The 23,486-nt window shown below is 34.7% G+C and overlaps 1 long non-coding RNA gene across 2 annotated transcripts in view; it reads right to left on the reverse strand.

The window, feature by feature from the left end:
* Positions 1-226: 226 nt before the first annotated feature.
* Positions 227-23,486, reverse strand: part of LOC123573502 (uncharacterized) — a 138,235-nt gene continuing 114,975 nt past the window's right edge. The window contains exons 3-4 of one of the 2 annotated variants that reach the window (XR_006698058.1): positions 4,280-4,341; positions 227-271 (exon numbers count right to left, since the gene is read on the reverse strand). This is a non-coding gene — a long non-coding RNA (uncharacterized lncRNA). Of the gene's footprint in view, positions 272-1,889; positions 2,206-4,279; positions 4,342-23,486 lie in introns of those variants that run through there. The other variant, XR_006698057.1, reaches the window with a different exon arrangement.

Below are 23,486 nucleotides of genomic sequence, written 5' to 3' on the forward strand. Positions count from 1 at the left end.
ATGTTGATAAAATATCCAGCAGTGACTGGTTAATGACCTTTGGGTTTGTGCTTATGTTCACATACCTAGAGTATAAGCGGTTGTGGAGATCAATCTTTTGTGGTAAGTTTTTACAGTTCATGTGAAAAAGAAAAAATAAATATCTAGCACCCAGGGTTGCCTAATGCAAATATTCTTCTGATTCTCACTGTGAAATGCTTTTGCTGTTGTTGTTGTTATTGAGGATAATTTCTCACTTTGGAGTAAAACAAATCTTGGGTCTCGTCACTGTCTGAAGAGAAACACATCACTAAGATCAAATATCTTACATACATAAAGTTAGATTTTAATTGATGCTAAAATTGTATCTTTCCACAGAGAACAGAGATGTTTAGTGTGTGGATTTTAAAATGAACTTTTTCTTTACTAGAAATATATAGTCAACTCCATCGGTAGGAGTGAAAAACAACAGAATATACCTTAGCAGCTTAGTTATAATGCATACTAGGCTACAGGCAGTAGCTCAGATCACAAAATCATCGAAGGTGAGAGTCAGAGGTTATATGATATCTGCCCTTTCCCTGCATATGAGGGTATTCTAAGCTTGGGTTATAAGTGGAATGGAATGGCATCCAGCTGTTGAATTCAGCTGAGAAGTGCAGGTGAGAAAAGTGCTTAATACTTGAAACATAAGGTGCAAAGAACAGTATTTAAAACACTAAGGACACTTTTGAAATTAGTAGGGAAAGGATTCTAAATGAAAACTGGCAAAATGATGGGACAGGCTTGAATCAATAAGCTTCTATGGATTCAGGGAAAAGCTGAACAAAAGTTTACTATAGTTTTATAGTAAAGCTGATAGTTTCCTATAGTTTTATATTGTAGCTCAGGAAGTTGGAAGGCTATAGGGTTACGGGAAAGAGGTACAAGAGATAGAGGCAGTCACTCAGAGAGTTTTCTTCTGAGTAGAAGTTCACTTTTCTTTGGTATAGCAGCCATGTTCATTGTCTTGTACATTTTTATTATTAATAGGAAGCTACAGTGATTCTTACTCTACCTGCTCTATACCACTCCCACCTGTCTGGCCTCCTTAAACCAGAATTATGTACAGTAGGCAACATGCTCCATGGGGTTTCCAGAATTGCTGGAGGGATGCACAGTTTCCCTCAACTGCAATATAGAATATATTTTTTTTTAGTCTTAACTTTAGTCCATTTAAAATTCTCTAAATAGATTTCTTCTGGAATCTCTTCTAGTTTCTATGCCAATCAGTTCTTTCAGATGTAGCAAAGACACATCATTGATTCCTTCTATTCTTGTCTGATTTAGTAAAACTTATCATAACCAAATTAACATAAAAATTAACATAACTGAAATATAACTTCTGATTTTTTTTCCTCCCATCAAATCTATTTTCCCCCAATCTTTCCTATTTCTGGAAATGGGATCATCATATGCCCAGTTGATTAAGCCTTTATTTTCTAACCACACATATATTATCATCAGAAACTCTTGTAGCTCCATCATCAAAATAAATTTAAAAACCCCTACTCCACCACGAATATCCTCTTTTTATCATCATCTCTCACTTGTACTATAGAAGTAGCAGACTAGCCAATATTTGTACTGCTGGTCTTTCCCTCTTGCAATCTGTTCTCTAAATAGCAGCAAGCTATCTGTTTAAAATGCTCATCAGTGCACATCCTTTCTTAATTAAATACATCTAATAGTCTCCTATTACTGTTAGAATTTGAAACTCTCTTTAATGGTCAACATTAGCCTGTCAGATACGCTATGGCTTAAGCCTTTGACCTTATCCATTCTACTTTTTTTTTTTTTTTTTCCTCACTGAACTCCTGCCTCTCTAATCTTTCAACTTCTCCTGTACAATTTCCATATTATTGATTATTTTAGAATCACTTTTATTCCTTTTGCCTGTAATATTTTGCTCCAGATGCTAAAGAAGTAGCATCCTAAATGGCTGATGCCTTCTCAGAAGGTGGCCTTCTTCCCATATGTCAGTCCTTGACTATTTTATCTAGAATAAGCCCCGCCCATCTCAGTTATGGCCTATTACTTTTTATACTTTTTTTTTTCTTGACAATTGAATATTATCCGAAATTCTACCAACTTCATTTGTCCCTGGACGAATCATTCATCTGACCATGTTGAGATGAATCCACTGACATTCCATTTTCTGAAAATCTTCTTATATTAGTCAGGGTCCTGGAAGGAAAAAAAAAAGGCACATTCAAAATTGACAATTTGCAAGAGTGTGAGTTTAAGAAAACCAACAAAGGACAGTGCCATGTGCCAGGAATAGTGCAAGCTGGAGCACTTCTCACCCTGAGTCTGAAGGAACAAAGAGTAGAGTAGAAATGCTTATCATAATATGAATGGTACGCATACAGAAAGAGCCACGAGACACTTGTGACTTTGGGTCAACAGACAATAAACTCCACCAGACCTAAAAGATAGGACGCAATTAACACTTCAGCTTTCCTTCTTTCCATATTCCTTTTAATTCTCAGAATACAATTTAAATTCATATTGCTTATTTGATAAAATATAAATATCTTTCACTATTAAGCTACCTAATTTTCTTGTGTGTGGTGAATTACACTGTAACAATTTTTGCCAGAATATCAAACACTATTATGTTGTCAAATATAATAGCTACTTCTCTCTTCTCATTCTCAAGCTCTCAGCGACATTTGTCCTAGAACAAGAAGAGGATCCTGGAGACCTGGTAGAAATGCATCTTAAGAGTCCAGGCAAGTTGATAGTTTAGAGTAGTAGTAAATGTTACTAGAAGTTACAAGAAAATAATAGATAGTGACTTGGAGGTAAGACTGTCTTAGAAAGTGCTGTTAGAAAGAGGGGCAGCCACAAAGGGGCGGAGAACTGTGAGACAAGTCATCTTTGAGGTAATAAGTGACCCAAAGAAGTATTTTTTCAGACGCTGTCCTAAATGCTTTACAGGTATTAATTAATTTAATCTTCACTATAACAATATGAAATAAAGATCAGGTCTTGCTATATTGGGAGGAAACTGTTTTTTTGGGGGGAACCCAACTGGCACAGAAAAATTAAGGAACCCCACCAATAATACTAGTATTTTTCAATAGTCATCTATTAGCATTCATGATTTGCTCCTAGGGTGCAAAGTAATGTTGGAGATATTACAGAAAGAAATTATTCTATTCAATTGTCATTTAAGAAAAAAATTTCTAAGAAAATCTAAATGGAGGTATTTATTAAAAGTGGTTTTAGAAATCTGGTAGTATATGATCATAACTTTTCTCTGTGAAAAATAACATTTAGTAGTTTTGATAAATATCAATTATAAGAAAAAGAAAAATAAATTCTTTTTTACATTTTAAAATATTCTAATAGGTTTGACTCAGTGGCTCATGCCTATAAAGCCCGGCATTTTAGGAGGCCGAGATGGGAGAAATGTTTAAGCGCAAGAGTTCAAAATCAGCTTGGGCAACATAGTGAGATGCTGTCCCCAGGAAAAAATAAAAATACAAATAAAAATTAGCTGAGTGTTGGGGAAAATTATTTGCACCCAGGAGGATGAGATGCAGTGGACTATGATTGTATCACTGTACTCCAGCCTATGCCTCAGAGCAAGACTGTGTCTCAAAGAACAGTATTAAAAATTAAAATACCCTAATAATTTTCACTTCAATTTTGCAAGGAGTATTTGCATATTCTATTTCAGAATAAATATTTATTTTTTTCTCTAGGTAGGCAGGATTTTATGGAAAAAACATACAGATCACGTTGAAGCAGTATATATTAAATGTTCTATTTATATTAAAACTAGTATACTTTAATCATTCCACATTTGGCTTTTAAAACAAAATACTTGGTTTTCCCTTATCTTTAACATAGTTTTTCATTCATTTCACTCATTTCTCATAAATAAATGACATTTGTTTAAAGCAAAATTCCAGAGTTCCTTATAATTTCAGTAAGGGTAATAAATCAGAGAAACCAAAAATTAAGAAAAGGAAATTTTTCAAAAATATGTTAAATTAGCAGAAAGATAAGACTCAAATTTTACAAATTAAATGTTTGGGGAATGGTGTTTCTTGCAAAAACTATAGGTTTTTATGTCATTGTGAAATCTTCAAGTTTCACAATATTAAGCTATCTAGATCTCTCTGTATATTTGTTATCACAAAGATTTATCTTGAATAGTCCCTATATGATCTACATAATACTGTTAATATAAAAGTAACTATGATTGTTGTTTTATTTTGATTAGTAGTATTATTCATGTTACACTTACTAGATCAGAGTTCTAGTTACTTCAAACTCATCAGGATCTCAATAAATCAGCTTTTGCGTACTCTAAAAGAAAAATAATGAAAGGAAATGTATTTGACCATCATTGTATTATAGGTAGTATTTAAAGTTGTAGTAATTAGTTAGGTCACTTAAAGAGTGAGTGAAGATAGAGAACAAATTAAAGACAAGGAACAAAGAATTCAGAGTTAGGAGGAGGAAAACTAAAGAAGCTCAATTTGCTAACTAAAAGAGCTGGAAAGTGTGGTGTTCAAAACTATATTAATAACTTAGTGAGCATCTGTCCAAATCTCTTCATGCTCTTATAATCATGTATAAATATGAACATATATTTTCACCTATCCTATATTTCACAAATGCGCCTGTTTATGCGTGAATAGTGTGTGTATGTTGTTTCTTAAAAATAGTATCTATTAGTGAATTTGAGCAACAGTTCATATTTTTTGTCATTTGATTATCTGCAACTTGTTTGTACTGTTTCTATAATTTAAATACTTATATATTTTAAGAACATTCATCTCTATCATGTTTATGAATTTTATAGTTTGAAATAATTTGGACCTCTGGTTTGTATAGAATGTTGATAAAATTCTTGGGCTTTGCAATTAAATAAATCTAAAAATAAAAGCTAATGTTGGTCTTTTATATGGATAGTAGTTAAATTTTTTAATCCATGTTTTTTTTTTTTTTTCATTTAATAATAGTAGTATCTTGTGTGGGTATTATGAAACTAAGAAGTCAATATTTAGTATCAGTTTGAATGAAAATATATAATAGGGACTCACATACCGGTAGTATAATTGTTATTAATGAAAAAATGTAGTCAGATATTTTTATTTCTTAAAATTAATTGGATATGTGAATAAAAAGCAACAATCTAAGGATATTATTGCAATTCATGTCAGAGCTATGTATAAATCAACTTGAGATGTTTCAGAATCATTAAGGAATTGTACATCACATTAAAAAATGATCTGAACACTGTAGCTTATCTGAAATACTGAATTAAAATTTAAAATTTCAATACTTTAATTAAATAATCACAGTAACTTTACATATGTAAATGATTTTGGTAAGTAAGCAATTGTTCTCTATTAATTTTCATCCATTCTTCCTTGGCCATGCCTCTTATCATTAGAGGCAATAGGATTCAAATATTCTAATTCTGGTTGCTTTTCAACTCTTAATTTACAAAAATTTGCACCAGATGGCCGAATAGCAACAGCTCCAGTCTCCAGCTCCCAGCGCAGGCGACACAGAAGACAGGTGATTTTTGCATTTTCAACTGAGGTACTGGGTTCATCTCACTAGGGAGTGCCGAACAATCAGTGCTGGTCAGCTGCTGCAGCCCGACCAGTGAGAGCTGAAGCAGGGCGAGGCATCTCCTCACCTGGGAAGTGCAAGGGGGAAGGGAATCCCTTTTCCTAACCAGGGGAACTGAGACACACAACACCTGGAAAATCGGGTAACTCCCACCCCAATACTGCACTTTACCAAGGGTCTAGAAAGTGGACACACCAGGAGACTATATCCCACTCCTGGCTGGGAGGGTCCCACGCCCACGGAGCCTCCCTCATTGCTAGCACAGCAGTCTGCGATCTAACTGCCAGGCAGCAGCGAGCCTGGGGGAGGGGCGTCCGCCATTGCTGAGGCTTAAGTAGGTAAACAAAGCCGCTGGGAAGCTCGAAGGGGGTGGAGCTCACAGCAGCACAAGGAGGCCTGCCTGTCTCTGGAGACTCCACCTCTGGGGACAGGGCACAGCTAAACAGCAACAACAACAACAACAACAAAAGCAGCAGAAACCTCTGCAGACGCAAACGACTCTGTCTGACAGCTTTGAAGATAGCAGTGGATCTCCCAACATGGAGGTTGAGATCTGAGAACGGACAGATTGCCTGCTCAAGTGGGTCCCTGACCCCTGAGTAGCCTAACTGGGAGACATCCTCCACTAGGGGCAGACCGACACCCCACACCTCACAGGGTGGAGTACACAAACTCCATGCAAAACATGCAAAAACATGCCAAAATGTAAAGACCATCGAGGCTAGGAAGAAACTGCATCAACTAACGAGCAAAATAACCAGTTAATATCATAATGGCAGGATCAAGTTCACACATAACAATATTAACGTTAAATGTAAATGGACTAAATAGTCCAATTAAAAGACACAGACTGGCAAACTGGATAAAGAGTCAAGACCCATCAGTGTGCTGTATTCAGGAGAACCATCTCACATGCAGAGACATACATAGGCTCAAAATAAAGGGATGGAGGAAGATCTACCAAGCAAATGGAGAACAAAAAAAAGCAGGGGTTGCAATCCTAGTCTCTGATAAAACAGACTTTAAACCATCAAAGATCAAAAGAGACAAAGAAGGCCATTACATAATGGTGAAGGAATCAATTCAACAGGAAGAGCTCACTATCCTAAATATATGTGCACCCAATACAGGAGAACCCAGATTCATAAAGTAAGTCCTTAGAGACTTACAAAGAGACTTAGACTCCCATACAATAATAATGGGAGACTTCAACACCCCACTGTCAACATTAGACAGATCAACAAGACAGAAAGTTAACAAGGATATCCAGGAATTGAACTCATCTCTGCAGCAAGCAGACCTAATAGACATCTACAGAACTCTCCACCCCAAATCAACAGAGTATACATTCTTCTCAGCACCACATCACAGTTATTCCAAAATTGACCACATAATTAGAAGTAAAGCACTCCTCAGCAAATGTACAAGAACAGAAATTATAACAAACTGTCTCTCAGACCACAGTGCAATCAAACTAGAACTCAGGACTAATAAACTCAATCAAAACTTCTCAACTACATGGAAACTGAATAACCTGCTCCTGAATGACTACTGGGTACATAAGGAAATGAAGGCAGAAATAAAGATGTTCTTCAAAACCAATGAGAACAAAGATACAACATACCAGAATCTCTGGGACACATTTAAAGCAGTGTGTAGAGGGAAATTTATAGCACTAAATGTCCACAACAGAAAGCTGGAAAGGTCTAAAATTGACACTCTAACATCACAATGAAGAGAACTAGAGAAGCAAGAGCAAACTCATTCAAAAGCTAGCAGAAGGCAAGAAATAACTAAGATCAGAGCAGAACTGAAGGAGATAGAGACACAAAAAATCCTCCAAAAAATCAATGAATCCAGGAGTTGGTTTTTTGAAAAGATCAACAAAATTGATAGACCACTAGCAAGGATAATAAAGAAGAAAAGAGAGAAGAATCAAATAGACACAATAAAAAATGATAAAGGGGATATCATCACTGACCCCACAGAAATACAAACTACCATCAGAGAATACTATAAACACCTCTATGCAAATAAACTAGAAAATCTAGAAGAAATGGATAATTTCCTGGACACTTACACTCTCCCAAGACTAAACTAGGAAGAAGCTGAATCTCTGAATAGACCAATAGCAGGCTCTGAAATTGAGGCAATAATTAACAGCCTACCAATCAAAAGAAGTCCAGGGTCAGATGGACTCAACGGCTGAATTCTACCAGAGGTACAAGGAGGAACTGGTACCATTCCTTCTGAAACTATTCCAATCAATAGAAAAAGAAGGAATCTTCCCTAACTCATTTTATGAGGCCAACATCATCCTGATACCAAAGCCTGGCAGAGACACAACAAAAAAAGAGAATTTTAAACCAATATCCCTGATGAACATCGATGCAAAAATCCTCAATAAAATACTGGCAAACCGGATCCCGCAGCACATCAAAAATCTTATCCACCATGATCAAGTGGGCTTCATCCCTCGGATGCAAGGCTGGTTCCACATACGCAAATCAATAAACGAAATCCAGCATATAAACAGAACCAGAGACAAAAACCACATGATTATCTCAATAGATGCAGAAAAGGCCTTTGACAAAATTCAACAGCCCTTCATGCTAAAAACGCTCAATAAATTCAGTATTGATGGAACATATCTCAAAATAATAAGAACTATTTATGACAAACCCACAGCCAATATCATACTGAATGGGCAAAAACTGGAAAAATTCCCTTTGAAAACTGGCACAAGACAGGGATCCCCTCTCTCACCACTCCTATTCAACATAGTGTTGGAAATTCTGGCTAGGGCAATCAGGCAAGAGAAAGAAATAAAGGGTATTCAGTTAGGAAAAAAAGAAGCCAAATTGTCCCTGCTTGCAGATCACATGATTGTATATTTAGAAAACCCCATTGTCTCAGCCTAAAATCTCCCTAAGCTGATAAGCAATTTCAGCAAAGTCTCAGGATACATAATTAATGTGCAAAAATCACAAGCATTCTTATACATCAGTAACAGACAAACAGAGAGCCAAATCAGGAATGAACTTCCATTCACAATTGCTTCAAAGAGAATAAAATACCTAGGAATCCAACTTACAAGGGATGTAAAGGATCTCTTCAAGGAGAACTACAAACCACTGCTCAGTGAAATAAAAGAAGACACAAACAAATGGAAGAACATACCATGCTCATGGATAGGAAGAATCAATATCGTGAAAATGGCCATACTGCCCAAGGTAATTTATAGATTCAATGCCATACCCATCAAGCTACCAACGAGTTTCTTCACAGAATTGGAAAAACCTGCTTTAAAGTTCATATGGAACCAAAAAAGAGCCTGCATTGCCAAGACAATCCTAAGTGAAAAGAACAAAGCTGGAGGCATCACGCTACCTGACTTCAAACTATACTACAAGGCTACAGTAACCAAAACAGCATGGTACTGGTACCAAAACAGAGATATAGACCAATGGAACACAACAGAGTCCTCAGAAATAATACCACACATCTACAGCCATCTGATCTTTGACAAACCTGAGAAAAACAAGCAATGGGGAAAAGATTCCCTATTTAATAAATGCTGCGGGGAAAATTGGCTGGCCATAAGTAGAAAGCTGAAACTGGATCCTTTCCTTACTCCTTATACGAAAATTAATTCAAGATGAATTTGAGACTTAAATGTTAGACTTAATACCATAGAAACTCTAGAAGAAAACCTAGGTAATACCATTCAGGACATAGGCATGGGCAAAGACTTCATGTCTAAAACACCAAAAGCAATGGCAACAAAAGCCAAAATGGACAAATGGGATCTAATTAAACTAAAGAGCTTCTGCACAGCAAAAGAAACTACCATCAGAGTCAACAGACAACCTACAGAATGGGAGAAAATTTTTGCAATCTACTCATCTGACAAAGGGCTAATATCCAGAACCTACAAAGAACTCAAACAAATTTACAAGAAAAAAAACAAACAACCCCATCAAAAAGTGGGCAAAGGATATGAACAGACATTTCTCAAAAGAAGACATTCATACAGCCAACAGACACATGAAAAAATGCTCATCATCACTGGCCATCAGAGAAATGCAAATCAAAACCACAATGAGATACCATCTCACACCAGTTAGAATGGCAATCATTAAAAAGTCAGGAAACAACAGGTGCTGGAGAGGATGTGGAGAAATAAGAACACTGTTACATTGTTGGTGGGATTATAAACTAGTTCAACCATTATGGAAAACAGTATGGCGATTCCTCAAGGATCTAGAACTAGAAGTACCGTATGACCCAGCCATCCCATTACTGGGTATATACCCAAAGGATTATAAATCATGCTGCTATAAAGACACATGCACACGTATGTTTATTGCAGCACTATTCACGATAGCAAAGACTTGGAATCAACCCAAATGTCCATCAGTGACAGACTGGATTAAGAAAATATGGCATGGCCGGGCACGGTGGCTCAAGCCTGTAATCCCAGCACTTTGGGAGGCCGAGATGGGAGGATCACAAGGTCAGCAGATCGAGACCATCCTGGCTAACCCAGTGAAACCCAGTCTCTACTAAAAAATACAAAAAACTAGCCAGGCAAGGTGGCGGGCACCTGTAGTCCCAGCTACTCGGGAGGCTGAGGCAGGAGAATGGCGTAAACCTGGGAGGCGGAGCTTGCAGTGAGCTGAGATCTGGCCACTGCACTCCAGCCTGGGTGACAGAGCGAGACTCCATCTCAAAAAAAAAAAAAAAAAGAAAAAGAAAATGTGGCACATATACACCATGGAATACTATGCAGCCGTAAAAAAGGATGAGTTTGTGTCCTTTGTAGGGACATGGATGCAGCTGGAAACCATCATTCTCAGCAAACTATCGCAAGAACAGAAAACCAAACACTGCATGTTCTCACTCATAGGTGGGAACTGAACAATGAGATCACTTGGACTCTGGAATGGGAACATCACACACCGGGGCCTATCATGGAGAGGGGGGAGGGATTGCATTGGGAGTTATACCTGATGTAAATGACAAGTTGATGGGTGCAGCACAGCAACATGGCACAAGTATACATATGTAACAAACCTGCACGTTATGCACATGTACCCTAGAACTTAAAGTATAATAATAATAAAAATAAAAATAAATAAATAAATAAATAGCTTCTGTACAGCAAAGAAAACAATCATAAAAGTAAAGAAACAATTCACAGCATGGGAGAAATATTTGCAAACTATCTATTTGACAAGGGATTAATAACTAGAATATATAAGTAACTCAATCGACTAAGTCAAAAAAAATCTAATAATATGATTAAAAATGGGTGAAAAATATGAATAGACATTTCCCAAATGACACGTAAGTGGAAAACAGGTATATAAAATGGTGCTCAATGTCATTGATCTTTCCTGATTGTTCTGGCTTGGAATTTCACTCTTATTTTGAATGGAAGTGGTGAGAGTGGATATTATTGTCTCGTTCTGGTCCTCTAGAAAAATGCTTCCAGCTTTTGCCCATCCAGTATGATGTTTTCTGTGGATTTATCATAAATAGTTCTTATTATTTTGAGGTATGTTTCTTCAATGCCTAGTCCCTTGAGGGTTTTTATTATAAAGGGATGTTGGATTTTATAAAAAGCTTTTTCCACATTAATTGTGATGATTATATGGTGGTTGTTTTTATTTCTGTTTATGTGGTGAATCAACCTTGAATCGCAGGAATGAAGCCTACTTAATCATGGTTAATTAACTTTTTGATGTGTTGTTGAATTTGATTTGCTAATATTTTATTGAGAACTTTTACATCTGTGTTCATTAGGAGCAACGACCTGCAGTTTTTTTGTTTGTTTGTTTTTCCTCGTTCTTTGCCAAGTTTTCATATATAGGTACTTCTGGCTTTGTAGAATGAGTTAGAGAGAAGTGTCTCCTCCATGATTTTTTTAAAATAATTTTAGTAGATTTGGTACCAGCTATTCTTGGTCTGTGTGCTAGAATTCAGCTATGAATCCATCTGGTCTGGGGTTTATTTTCATTGGTAGCTTTTCCATTACTGATTCTGTTTCAGAACTTGTTATTGATCTGTTCAGTGTTTCATTATCTTCCTTATTCAATCTTGAGAGATTGTTGGTTTCAGGAACTTATTCATTACTTCTAATTTTTTTAGTTTGTGTATGTAGAGATGTTCATAATAGTCTCTGAGGAACTTTTGTATTTCCAGTGGGTTTGTTGTGATGTCATCTTTGTTCTTTCTGATTGGACTTATTTGAATCTCTCTTTAATTAGCTAGCAGCCTTATGAATCTTGTTTAGCCTTTCGAAACTCAACTTTTTTTTAACTTTGTATGGATTTTGGGGTCTCAGTTTGATTCAGTTCTGCTCTGATTTCAGTTATCTCCTTTCTTCCACTAGTTTTTGCATTAGTTTGCTCTTGTTTTTCTGTTTCCTCTGGGGGAGATGTCAGATCACTAATTTGAATTTTTTCTGACATTTAGAGGCAGGCATTTAGCTCTGTAAAATTTCTTCTTAACACTGCTTTTGCTGCATGCCAGGTATTTTGGTATGTTGTGTCTCTGTTTTCATTTATTTCAAAGAATTTTTAAATTTTCTCCCTTGATTTCATTGCATACCTAGACATCATTCAGCAGCAAGTTGCTTAACTTCCATGCTTTTATGTGGTTTTGAGAGATCTTTTTATTATTGTTTTTCATTTTTATTCTGCTGTGGTCCAAGAATGTGTTTGTTCTGATTCTGATACTTTTTTGGAATCTATTGAGAATTGCTTCATGGCTGAGAATATTGTCAATCTTGAAATATGCTGTATGTAAAAATGAGTGACATTTCTGTAGATGTGTATTAGATCAAATTGACTAATTGGTCAATTTTAATTCCAGAATCTTTGTTTTTGCTTTAATGATCTGTCTAATGCTGTCATTGAGGTATTAAAGATCCCCGCATTATAGTGTGGCTGCATAAGTCTTTTCATAGGTTTAGAAGTGCTTGTTTTATGAATGCGGGTGCTCTAATGTTGGATGTATATATATATATATGGATATATATATATTTATTTATATATTATGTGCATATATATTTGGGATCATTAATTCATGCAAAATTGAACACTTTGTCATTATGTAATGCCCTTCTTTGTCCTTTTTTACTATTGTTGGTTTAAAGTCTGTTTTATGTGGTATAAAAATAGCGACCCCTGGTCTCTTGTGTTTTCTGTTTGCATAGTAGATCTTTCTAGAGTCTTTTACTTTGAACTTATGGGTATCATTACATGTGAGATGGGTCTCTTGAAGACAGCAGACTGATGGTCTTTTTAAAATTCAATTTGTTACTCTGTTCCATTTTACTGGGGGCATGTAGACCATTTACATGCAAGGTTAATAATGATATGTGAAGCTTTGATCTTATCGTGCAAATACTAGCTGTTTGCTTTGCAGCTTTGATTGTGTTTTTACTATATAGGGTCCGTGGTCTCTGTTTTTAAGTGTGTTTTTGTGGTAGCATGCATTTTTTTCCCATGTTTAGAACTCCCTTAAGGATTTCCTATAAGGCTGGTTTTGTAGTAATGCATTCTTTTAGTGCATTTTTTGGGGGGAGGGATATTATATTCTGGATTGAAAGTTTTTCCTTTACAAATGTTAGAAGTAGGCCCCTAATCTCTCCTGGCTTGTAAGATTTCTGCTAGGAAGTTCACTGTTAGTCTGATGTGGTTCCCTTTGCATGTGATCCAGGTCAGGAATTTTTGAAGGGTGTGGCTGGACTTTTTTACTTTAAAGTGTTCATGAAGTTATAGTAAAATATTTTCTGTGCTTCAATCACTGAAGGCAGAACAAGCCTGGTAATTCAAAATGGTTTATTCATATGGCTATCAGTTGATGCAGCTGCTGTCTGAGAGTTCAGCTTAGTAATGTTTACCAGAGAAACAGCATGTGGCCTCCTCCAACCCCATTCTATATTTGTAATAAATACTTCTGCTGTCTAAGAAGGTGGTCTTGTAAGTAACACATGCTTCTGTTGGTATAATTTCTTTCTGTGCCTGATAAACTGCTGCCATAAGGTGGGACAAATAGCCAGATAGCAGTAATATCTTCAAATGTATTGGAATTCTCACTATTCCTTCTGAAGAAAGCTTCTCTTTTTTGTACCCAGAGGCATTATAATGACAGAGCCTAAAGCTATGAGAACAGAGAACTCCAATTTCCCAAGTAGATTAGTAGGAGTGGAGAAATGCAAAATCATTCCTGAAGTGTTGAAAGACATCTAACCACGTCTCCTACCTGTTTCTTCCCCAAATCTTGACTTTGGCTTGGGATTCTTTCCCTCTCTGAGAACTGAACCTTATTTGAAGTTATGGCCACCCTGCTTACACTTAGGTCTTCAACTCTGTCTGTCCTCTAGTTGCAGAAGATGAATGACTTCTTAAATACTGAACAAGACTTCTCTGACTCTCACACTTGGATAATTAACAGACTGCTTCATGTATCATTGTTACCTAGCAATAAACCACCAAAATCCTTAGTCTTTTTATTTGATATTTCCCTTTATCTTTCAAATGTTAACAGCAATGTACCAGGTTGTACATCATATTCACTTGCTTCCCATCTCCATTTACCACAGTTAGAACTCTTAGAAGTCTCACTGCTACAACTTCCTAAAGACTATCAATACTCTACCTCCCACCAATGGTGAGGGTCTTCATTTGCTATCAGAGTTTGAGATATGAGTTCTGGGTACTTTGTTGGTAAAATTCTCCTATAAAAAGAGGATTAAGAGAAGCAAGGCAGTACAAGGGAACAAAGCTGAGGATAAGCTGCTTTGGCTGGAGAATAGCTTCAGTCTGGTCTCATGAGAATCTCCGCTATATAAACTGCACTAAGGAGCTAGCCTCATCTTAAAATGAGATAACTAAACTTTATTACCCCCACTTCAGTTGAGTCAATCATTGGCTTAACGTCTCTAGAAACGTGCTAATCATAAATTTTTGATCAGGTAGTTTCTGCTTGGCCTCATCAATTTTCCAGAAAAGTTAGTAGCTATAATCCTCTAGTAGCTAACATTCTTAGCAGCTGGGGAATAGCTGCATCTGACTGTCTGGTGATGAAAGTTCATGCAGAGAACTAACAATACCACTATCTGAGAAGGTGTTTGGAGGAAGGATTTTTTTTTCCACGATTGGGGGAAAAGTTATAATATTTCTAGAAGGAAATGAAGAACCGAATTCTCTTTGACAAAGCAAATCTACTATGGTGAAAGGTTTCTATGAAAATATGTATACAAGTTTGAGAATGTGTCTATACAAGAATGTTCATAAACAATGTCTATAAGAGTAAAATTGTTAAAAACTTAAAGTTTTCATAATGAAGGATTGGTTAAATAATTTTATACAATGAGATATTATGATTTATATATTAATATGGCTCTATGACTTATGTTTCTGCCTGTTCTTAACATCAAAAGATAATTTGTTAAATCTTATACAAAGGTTATTTATTGCCTCACATTCTTTAGAATACTACTGGATAAAGAAGAAACGTATATGAGGGCTTTTAACACATTATTAAACAGTGTAAGACTCAAAATAACCTTAGATCCTTTTGGTTTCATAATATATGCGTCCAAGGCTTAAAAGCAGCTGTTCTTGAAGGATGATATTTTTGGTATGACTAGCTGTAGCGAGATCATACTGGAATAATGGTATTTATAAAATATATTCATTATTATTGACATCCATCCTCTACAGGAGGTTAATAATTTGGAATATGAATTGGGATTGCAGGTTTTTCTTCATTTTGCTTACCTAAATTTCATAATTTAACTATGAATTACTTACAGATAAAGCATTACTTTTATTTATAGCTGAAACATATATCTTTAGATAAAAATAAGGGAGAAGTTTTTCTTACAATCACACTCATGTGTCGAATTACTTAGGGAAATATTTATTACTATAAAAATACATGGTGTAAGGGTCTTCAATATCATTAATTTTATACAGCAATTTTAACTGGTCTCAAAAACATTTTCAGTAAATTCTAATGAAATAATTTTCAGCTTTTGAACTCACAAGGGAATGCAGAAAACTGAATGCTAACAAAGAATTTTATTCTTCAGAAATATATAAACATACCTTATTTAATTTGGCATAAAAATGCAAATGTACAAAACGAATAGAATATAAGCCAGTAAGCATGCAAAGGATCACCACTGTGCACCTAAAAATATGACATTTTTGGGCTGGGCGGGGTGGCTCAATGCCTGTATTCCCAGCACTTTGGGAGGCCAAGGTGGGTGGATCACGAGGTCAAGAGATTGAGACCATCCTTGCCAACATGGTGAAACCCCGTGTCTACTAAAAATACAAAAAATTAGCTGGGCGTGGTGGCGTGTAGCTGTAGTCCCAGCTACTCGGGGAGGCTGAGGCAGGAGAATTGCTTTAATCCAGGAGGTGGAGGTTGCAACGAGATCGTGCCACTGCACTCCAGCCTGACCACAGAGAGAGTCTTCATCTCAAAAAAAAAAAAAAAAATTCTTGCCACCCATGGGAACAAGTGGGACAGTGCTCTAATGAAGCAAAAAGTTGTTCTTCTGCTGGCTTTGGGGTTAACAAATGTTATCACTTTGGCCTCTGACATAACAGTACATATTGCAATTTTTATATGAAAAAGGTTAAATATTTAATAGCTATAAATCAAAGTTTGATGTAAAATAGTATTTAAAAAAGTTTTTTCATCATTTAAATGATTGGAGCCCATTCCATTTCTTCTCCTTCTCTGCAAAAATAAATCAGAAAACAAGTCTTAACTTTCCCTAGTAGTTTTCAAAACACAGATATGCTTGGTGAAATTTCATGGGCTTTAAATTATATAAATGGACATACATTTAAGATCTCACAAATATTTGAGCAAAGAAAACAGCATGACAAAGTGACATTGGTAGGTGACATTGTTTACTTCATGGGCACCAGCTTGCATTCCTTTATTTGATAATATGTTGTTTTTCCCTTGGGGATGGTGCATACAGTTATGTGCCACCAACTATGTTAGAAAATGGGAAAGATCCTTGCTCTTACCTTATCAGTTCTGCCAGTGGTTAATTACATGACTTAAGCTTAACAACAACAACAACAACAAAATCCACCCCACTTTTAAGGGACTCTGAATGATAAGTGAGGTTTGCAAGAACAGAAGCAATGACAAGAGTGAGATAATCTCAATAGAAATACAGAAATTCCTGCACCAGACTAACCTTACTGTGAGGCACTTTCTGTAGAACCCAAAGTTACATTGATTATTGAATGGCTGCAAATCCGGTTCTTTCTTCCACACTCAAAATTTTGAATAATGCTGATAATTGAATGCTATTATATTTATGTTTAATTATCTAATTCAGCCAACACAAATAATAGAAAATTGAAGAATGAATAAAATAAGAATAACTTACTATTCTTCCTAATATGATCTCTTTATTGTAGCAGGTCTATACAATTTATAGCAAGTGGAATACAGCTAGTGAACTGGAAAATGATTTTTTAAACCTATATATATACAGTTGGACAAAACATTTCTTAAATAATCATGTTTTCATCTGGCAAACATAGTTTATAACTTTAATTTGATGCCTTGGACATATGTGAAATATCTGCCATAATTTAATACAGAGAGAATGTAAATATTTTCCAATTTCAAGAGTTCGTCATATCGGTCAATGCATCGATGACATAGTACTTAATATTGAATACAGAAAGTGTGAAGTAGTAGCTATACTACTTAACTAAGTAAGACATATGCACATTAGTGAGTTGCAAATGAATCCCACAAAAAGTTCAGGATCTACCAATGAAATTTCTGAGTAATATTGTGGCTTGTTTGATCATTTTGGAATAATTTTTGTTGCAGATCCAGTTAAGAACAAGCTTGAGTGATGTAATCATACAGTTAAAGTCCCAGGATCTTCATTAGGTAAAGTAACTTCTGAAGAAAATTGTTTTTATTCAAATCTGATACATACGTGGTTTTAACCAATAATTCTAGACTGTGATATGTACTTTGGAGGCGCATTTACATATGTCAACAACAATGTTTACACAAGAATAATATATATTAGTTGGATTAATAATAACAATAACCGCTGGGTGTAGTGCCTCAGGCCTGTAATCCCAGCACTTTGGGAGGTCGAGGTGGGTGGATCTCGAGGTCAAGAGATTGAGACCATCCTGGCCCACATGGTGAAACCCTGTTTCTACCAAAAACATAAAAATTAGCTGGGTTTGATGTCAGGTGCCTGTAATCCCAGCTACTTGGCAGGCTGAGGCAGGAGAGTTGCTTGAACCTGGGAGGCAGAGGTCGTAGTGAGCTGAGATGGCGCCACTGCAACCCAATCTGGGTGACAGAGAGAGACTATGTCTCAAAAAATAAAATAATAGAAAGGAAAATTGAAACAAAACAAAAATATAAAGAAAGAAGGCTCCTAAATGCTATCAGTATAGATATGGACAAATAAATTGTATGTGATTCATATTATAATATATGATGCAGCAGTTAAGAATAATGTGCTTTCACACCAACATGGCACATGTATACATATGTAACAAACCTGCACGTTGTGCACATGTACCCTAGAACTTAAAGTATAATAAATAAGAAAAAAGAATAATGTGCTTTCAATGAACTAATATAGAAAAATTTAGAAGATATATTATTATTAAACAGAAAAACCAAGTTATAGACACAATGTGCAGTAGCATGCTCTCTATAAAGTATATTTTACAATGTATGCATTTGTATCTATATTTATATTTATGGTTATTAGTATATTTACCTACCTAGCCACATATATTTGGATAGATATAAACCAAATTAATGACTATGGCTATTTCTGGAATAGGATTGATATTGAGAGTGATTGTTAAAGGATCCTATGCAACATTTGGATTTTGCTTTTTATGAGAATAGCATGTTTATGTATAAATTCTATAATCAAAATGAGTTTTTAAATAAGAAAATTTAAGTGAGTTGCCCATGGTGAAAAAGCTAATCAGTGCTCGAGACAATATTAAAATCTAGGAACTCTGACAATTATGATAGTCACTAATTTTCTTATGCTACATTCTTGCAAATGACCAATTTTCATTAAACATTTCAACCAAAAATAATTAAATATTAATTACATCCAAGTTACAAAGGGGTAAAACACAGTCTTTCATCTATGCCATATTTTGTATTAATTAAACGATTTTGCTCGTATTAAAGCTGGTTTTAGGAAGAAGGTTAATGAGCCATTCTTACAAAATTTGTAATGAGCACAAGACAGGTAGTTTCAATCTTCCTCTAGGCTAGTGGTTTTGTAACATTAATATGAGTAAAATCACTGGAAATGCTAAAATTAGATATTCACAAATCCATTTCCAATAAACTCTAAAGTAGTTGATCTACGCATTTCAAAGACGATTAAAAACTATTAAGTACTCTAGATTATTCTACTATGGCTGACTAAGAGCCCTATTCCTGGAGAGGATCAGAACTCCAAAATGCTGTCAACTGAATGAAAGTGAAAGTTTGCTTCCCAACAGAAACCAAGCAGTGTTGAAGAGGTAAAAGGTTAGAGAGGAGGTTAAGAATAAAAGTCCTTAATAATGACTAAGTCCTACTGATCCCAAATGATTTTCCAGAATATATTACATATATAAGGCAGCCTATCCCCTTTTTATGGGATCAATTTTATATTAAGACCTTTTCGTATTACCATGTCTTAACAAACAAACAAAAATAAAACCTTTGCAGAGACATTCAACTGCCCTTTGTTTTTCTTTGAATATTTTTGGTGAAACTTTGTGAAATAATATTTTATTTGTCAATTCATAAACATTCTTAAGAAGACAATTCAATAAAATGAGATAGCTAAGATCTACAAACTAGTAATTAGTGGAAATATAAAATAACCTGCCCCAATGTACCTTTTTGAGATATAAATATGTTAACCAAGGATTACTACAAAAGGATGCTTTCTTTGCCATTCATTGAGTATTTTCAATGATCATTTCTTACAAACGGTAGCTTCTGAAGAACTTCTTTTTACTTCTATTTTTTCCTTTTGTCTTTGTGAAAGAAATTATTTTGTTTCAGATCAGTTATTTACTCTTTTTAGAGATTGAATTTAACTCTTAGTTCTATGAAAGTACACTTAGATAGAAAGCGACAAAAAGATATCATTAGATTTTTCTAACTTATTTGACAGGTAAAAATAGAAAAAAAAAGTGCTCTCTTGATTTTTGCATGGTAAGTGTAACTTTTTCATGAGTCATCTTAATTTTATATGCATTTCTTGCTCAGGTTTTATGCAATAGAATTATAGTCATTTTTTTTCTAAATCCATTTAAAATCAATCATCTGGATGAATATGTTTTATTACAGAACATATTACCATATACCTCCCAAAGACTTATCCATTTCCCTGTCTTTAAAAAAAAAAATCAACTCAATTTCCCAAAGCACTTGACTATAATAATGCCAATGGTGACTTAATTACGTGCAGTAAAGCTCTATTGGCTATAGCTTGTTGCTGGCTTTTCTAAGCTCTGCATGTCTTTGTCTGGAAGGCAAATCCAAGAGTCATTTTTATCACTGTCTGATTATCTTACCATTATATGTCGTTAAATTTACTACAGTAATTCAGACAAAAATAATAGAAAAATTTTCAATAGATTTATATACAGCAAAAAAATCTGTGAGGCACTTCAGAAAGAAATAAAACGACTGCATCTGCATATTTAGAAATATAATTACTAAAACATATAGTAAAGTATATTTAGCACATTAATTTATATATGTATAAAAGCATTACCAAAGTATAGCACTTACAAAACTTTCTTATTCTTTTTTTCTGATAAGTTTACTTAAAGGCAATTAGTTCCTTTTGTTCCTATATCTTAAAATCATGCTTGATATTTTATTCAAAATGGCATAGACAGGGCAATTTCAAAATTACATAAAACACCTGAATAGAAATTGTTCTAAAAAGACATACAAATGTCCAAGAGGTATATAAAAATGTTTTCCACATTACTAATAATCAGGGAATGTGAATCAAAACTACAATGAGATATTATCACATACCTGTTGGCATGACTATTATCAAAATGTCAAAATATGAAAGTTTAAGCAAGGATATGGAGAAAAGGAAAACCTTATACACCATTGATGGGAATGTAAATTTGGACAACAACTGTGGAAAACACCATGGATGTTTCTCAAAAATTTAAATACAGAGCTACCGTATGATCCAACAATCCCATTTTGGGGATACATCAAAAAAGAAATGAAATCAGCACTTTGAAGAGATATCTGCACTCCCACATTTATTGCAACATTATTTACAGCAACCAGGATCTGGAATAAACCTGTGTCCATTCACAGATGAATGAGTAAAGAAAATATAATGTTTAGGTCAAAAATACAAAGCTGCAGTTATATAGGATAAATACATATAGAAATCTAATACACGGTGTGAGGATAATAATTAATAGTATTGTGTTGTATACTAGAAATTTTCTGAGAGGTTATATATGTTCTTACCGCACAAAAATACATACATACACACATGAATTATGTGAATTGAGGGATATGTTGACCGACTTGACTGTAGTAATAAATGAACTATGTATGTGTATATAAAAACATCATGTTGCACACCTAAAATTGATACAAAAATGCAAAACTCCCATAGTATATAATTATAAAAACAAAACAACAAACACTGCACAATATGCGTTAATTACAATGTGGACACATTCAACTTAAATAACAGTGTTCTCAGCATAGTTTTCAGGTAGCACTCTTAGAATTATCTTTTATTTTAAAATTATAAAATATAAAACGGAATATTACTCAGCCTTAAAAGAAAAGAAAACCTGTCATTTTCAACAACATGGATGAAACTGTAGGATGTTATGCTAAGTGAAATAAACCAGGCACAGAAAGCAAATACCAAATGATCTCATTTATATGTGGAATCTAAACATGTTGAATTCATAAAAGTAGAGGATAGAATGATGTTTCCAGGAGCTGGGAGGTAGGCAAAATGAGGGGATGTTGATCAAAGAGAACAAAGCTCCAGTTATACAGGATAAATAAGTTCTGTGAATAATTACCAAAATAAATAGTAAGAGATCTAGTGTAGAGCAAAGTGACTATAGTTAATAATATTGTATTCTATACTTGAAATTCGCTCAGAGTATAGTTAATAATATTGTATTCTATACTTGAAATTCGCTCAGAGTAGATCCTAAATTTTCTCATCACAAAACAAACAAATAAAAGTAACTATATGAGGTGGTTAATGTGCTAATTAGCTTCATTGTGGCAATAATTTCAGAATGTATATCTATATCAAAGCGCCACACTGTACATCTTAAAAATATATACGTATTATATTCATCAATTATACCTCAATAAAGCTGAAGACAAAACCAAAATGTTTCACTGTATTTACTGTTTTAGATGAACACTTTTCTTTTATTGATATATTTATATGAAACACACTCATATAGAATGTATGTGCAGAATATATAAATATACAAATATACATGGAATATATATACACTTATATACTTAGTATGTTTATATGCACACATACACACAAATGCATGAACACACACAAATAAAGGCACACATATATTGAGTGTTGTCTGGGAACAATTGACCTCCAGTTGGTAATTTGAAATTGACAACAGTAAGAATTTTTATATCACAGAAACAAAATAATTTATTTTACAAACACAAAAGGGAGAAAATGGAAGAAACTTTGAAATTCAGGGGTTTATGAGATTTCTAACTTGTTCTTGTCTTCTCAGAAAGCTACCAGTTAAACATTACCAGCATGCTTTTGTACATATTAAATTGTTCATGTTAAATTGATATAAATTGAATATATCTGTGTGTATTTCTGGTCATGCAAATTAACGGTTGCATTAAATGGTTAGGGAATTCACTACTTTTCTGCCTTCAAACACTTTGTAAGTAGTGACTAGGACCTGTCCTGAAATTTTGTACACAATGGGTAGTGGATAGTACTTTTCCTATGCAGAACCACCTCCTGTTGCATAGTAACATTAGTCTTCTCCAACACACTTGTCAGGGGATATTGGTCTTTTATTAGGCATTCTTTCAGATGAATTCATTATATTTTGGCATATTTCAAACACCACAGAAATTATTCAAGTCATTAAGTCTTATTTGCTGATTAGGATATTTGGCTGCTCATACATTATTCCTGGTACACAATGTTACCTTGTTTACATGTTTTATTTTCTTTTTTCCTGGACAAATTACTGAATTCACAAAGCAGTTTTAACCATGGGCAGAATCTTTGCAGATCAATGTTTCAGAGAAGTGCCTATCAAACTGCCATATTTATCTTTTCTCCCTATTTTTCTTCCCCCATTACTATAAGCATGGTTCGATTTCAAATGATTGATCATACAATGCTCCAACAAAGAAAACATTAACCTTTCTGCCTTTAAGAAGTACCCAATCTATTGTGGATGTAGCGATCATATTGAATCAGACAGGATGTGGTATCGGAGAGAATGGATCCTTTATTCGATATTCCTGACCTAGGAAAAGGGAGCTCTTAAAATATTACCATGAGTTCTGTCACATGAAAGCAAGTCCAGACTTAAGTAAAGGAGAGGCTTTATTAGAAAAGACTGTTACAATAGGGGAAAGTAACTGTTGTGATATGGGGATAAGTACTACTGCCATAGAAAGAAAGCTCCAGCTTCCCTGAGATCTGGAGTAGTATTAAAGTGAGGCAAAAAACAACTTTTATTTTTTGAGAAATAAACAAAGCTAGAAAGAACTGGGTGTGGGGAAAT

This window comes from Macaca fascicularis, chromosome 5 (assembly GCF_037993035.2).
Source record: "Macaca fascicularis isolate 582-1 chromosome 5, T2T-MFA8v1.1".
In the NCBI taxonomy this organism is placed as follows: domain Eukaryota; kingdom Metazoa; phylum Chordata; class Mammalia; order Primates; family Cercopithecidae; genus Macaca; species Macaca fascicularis.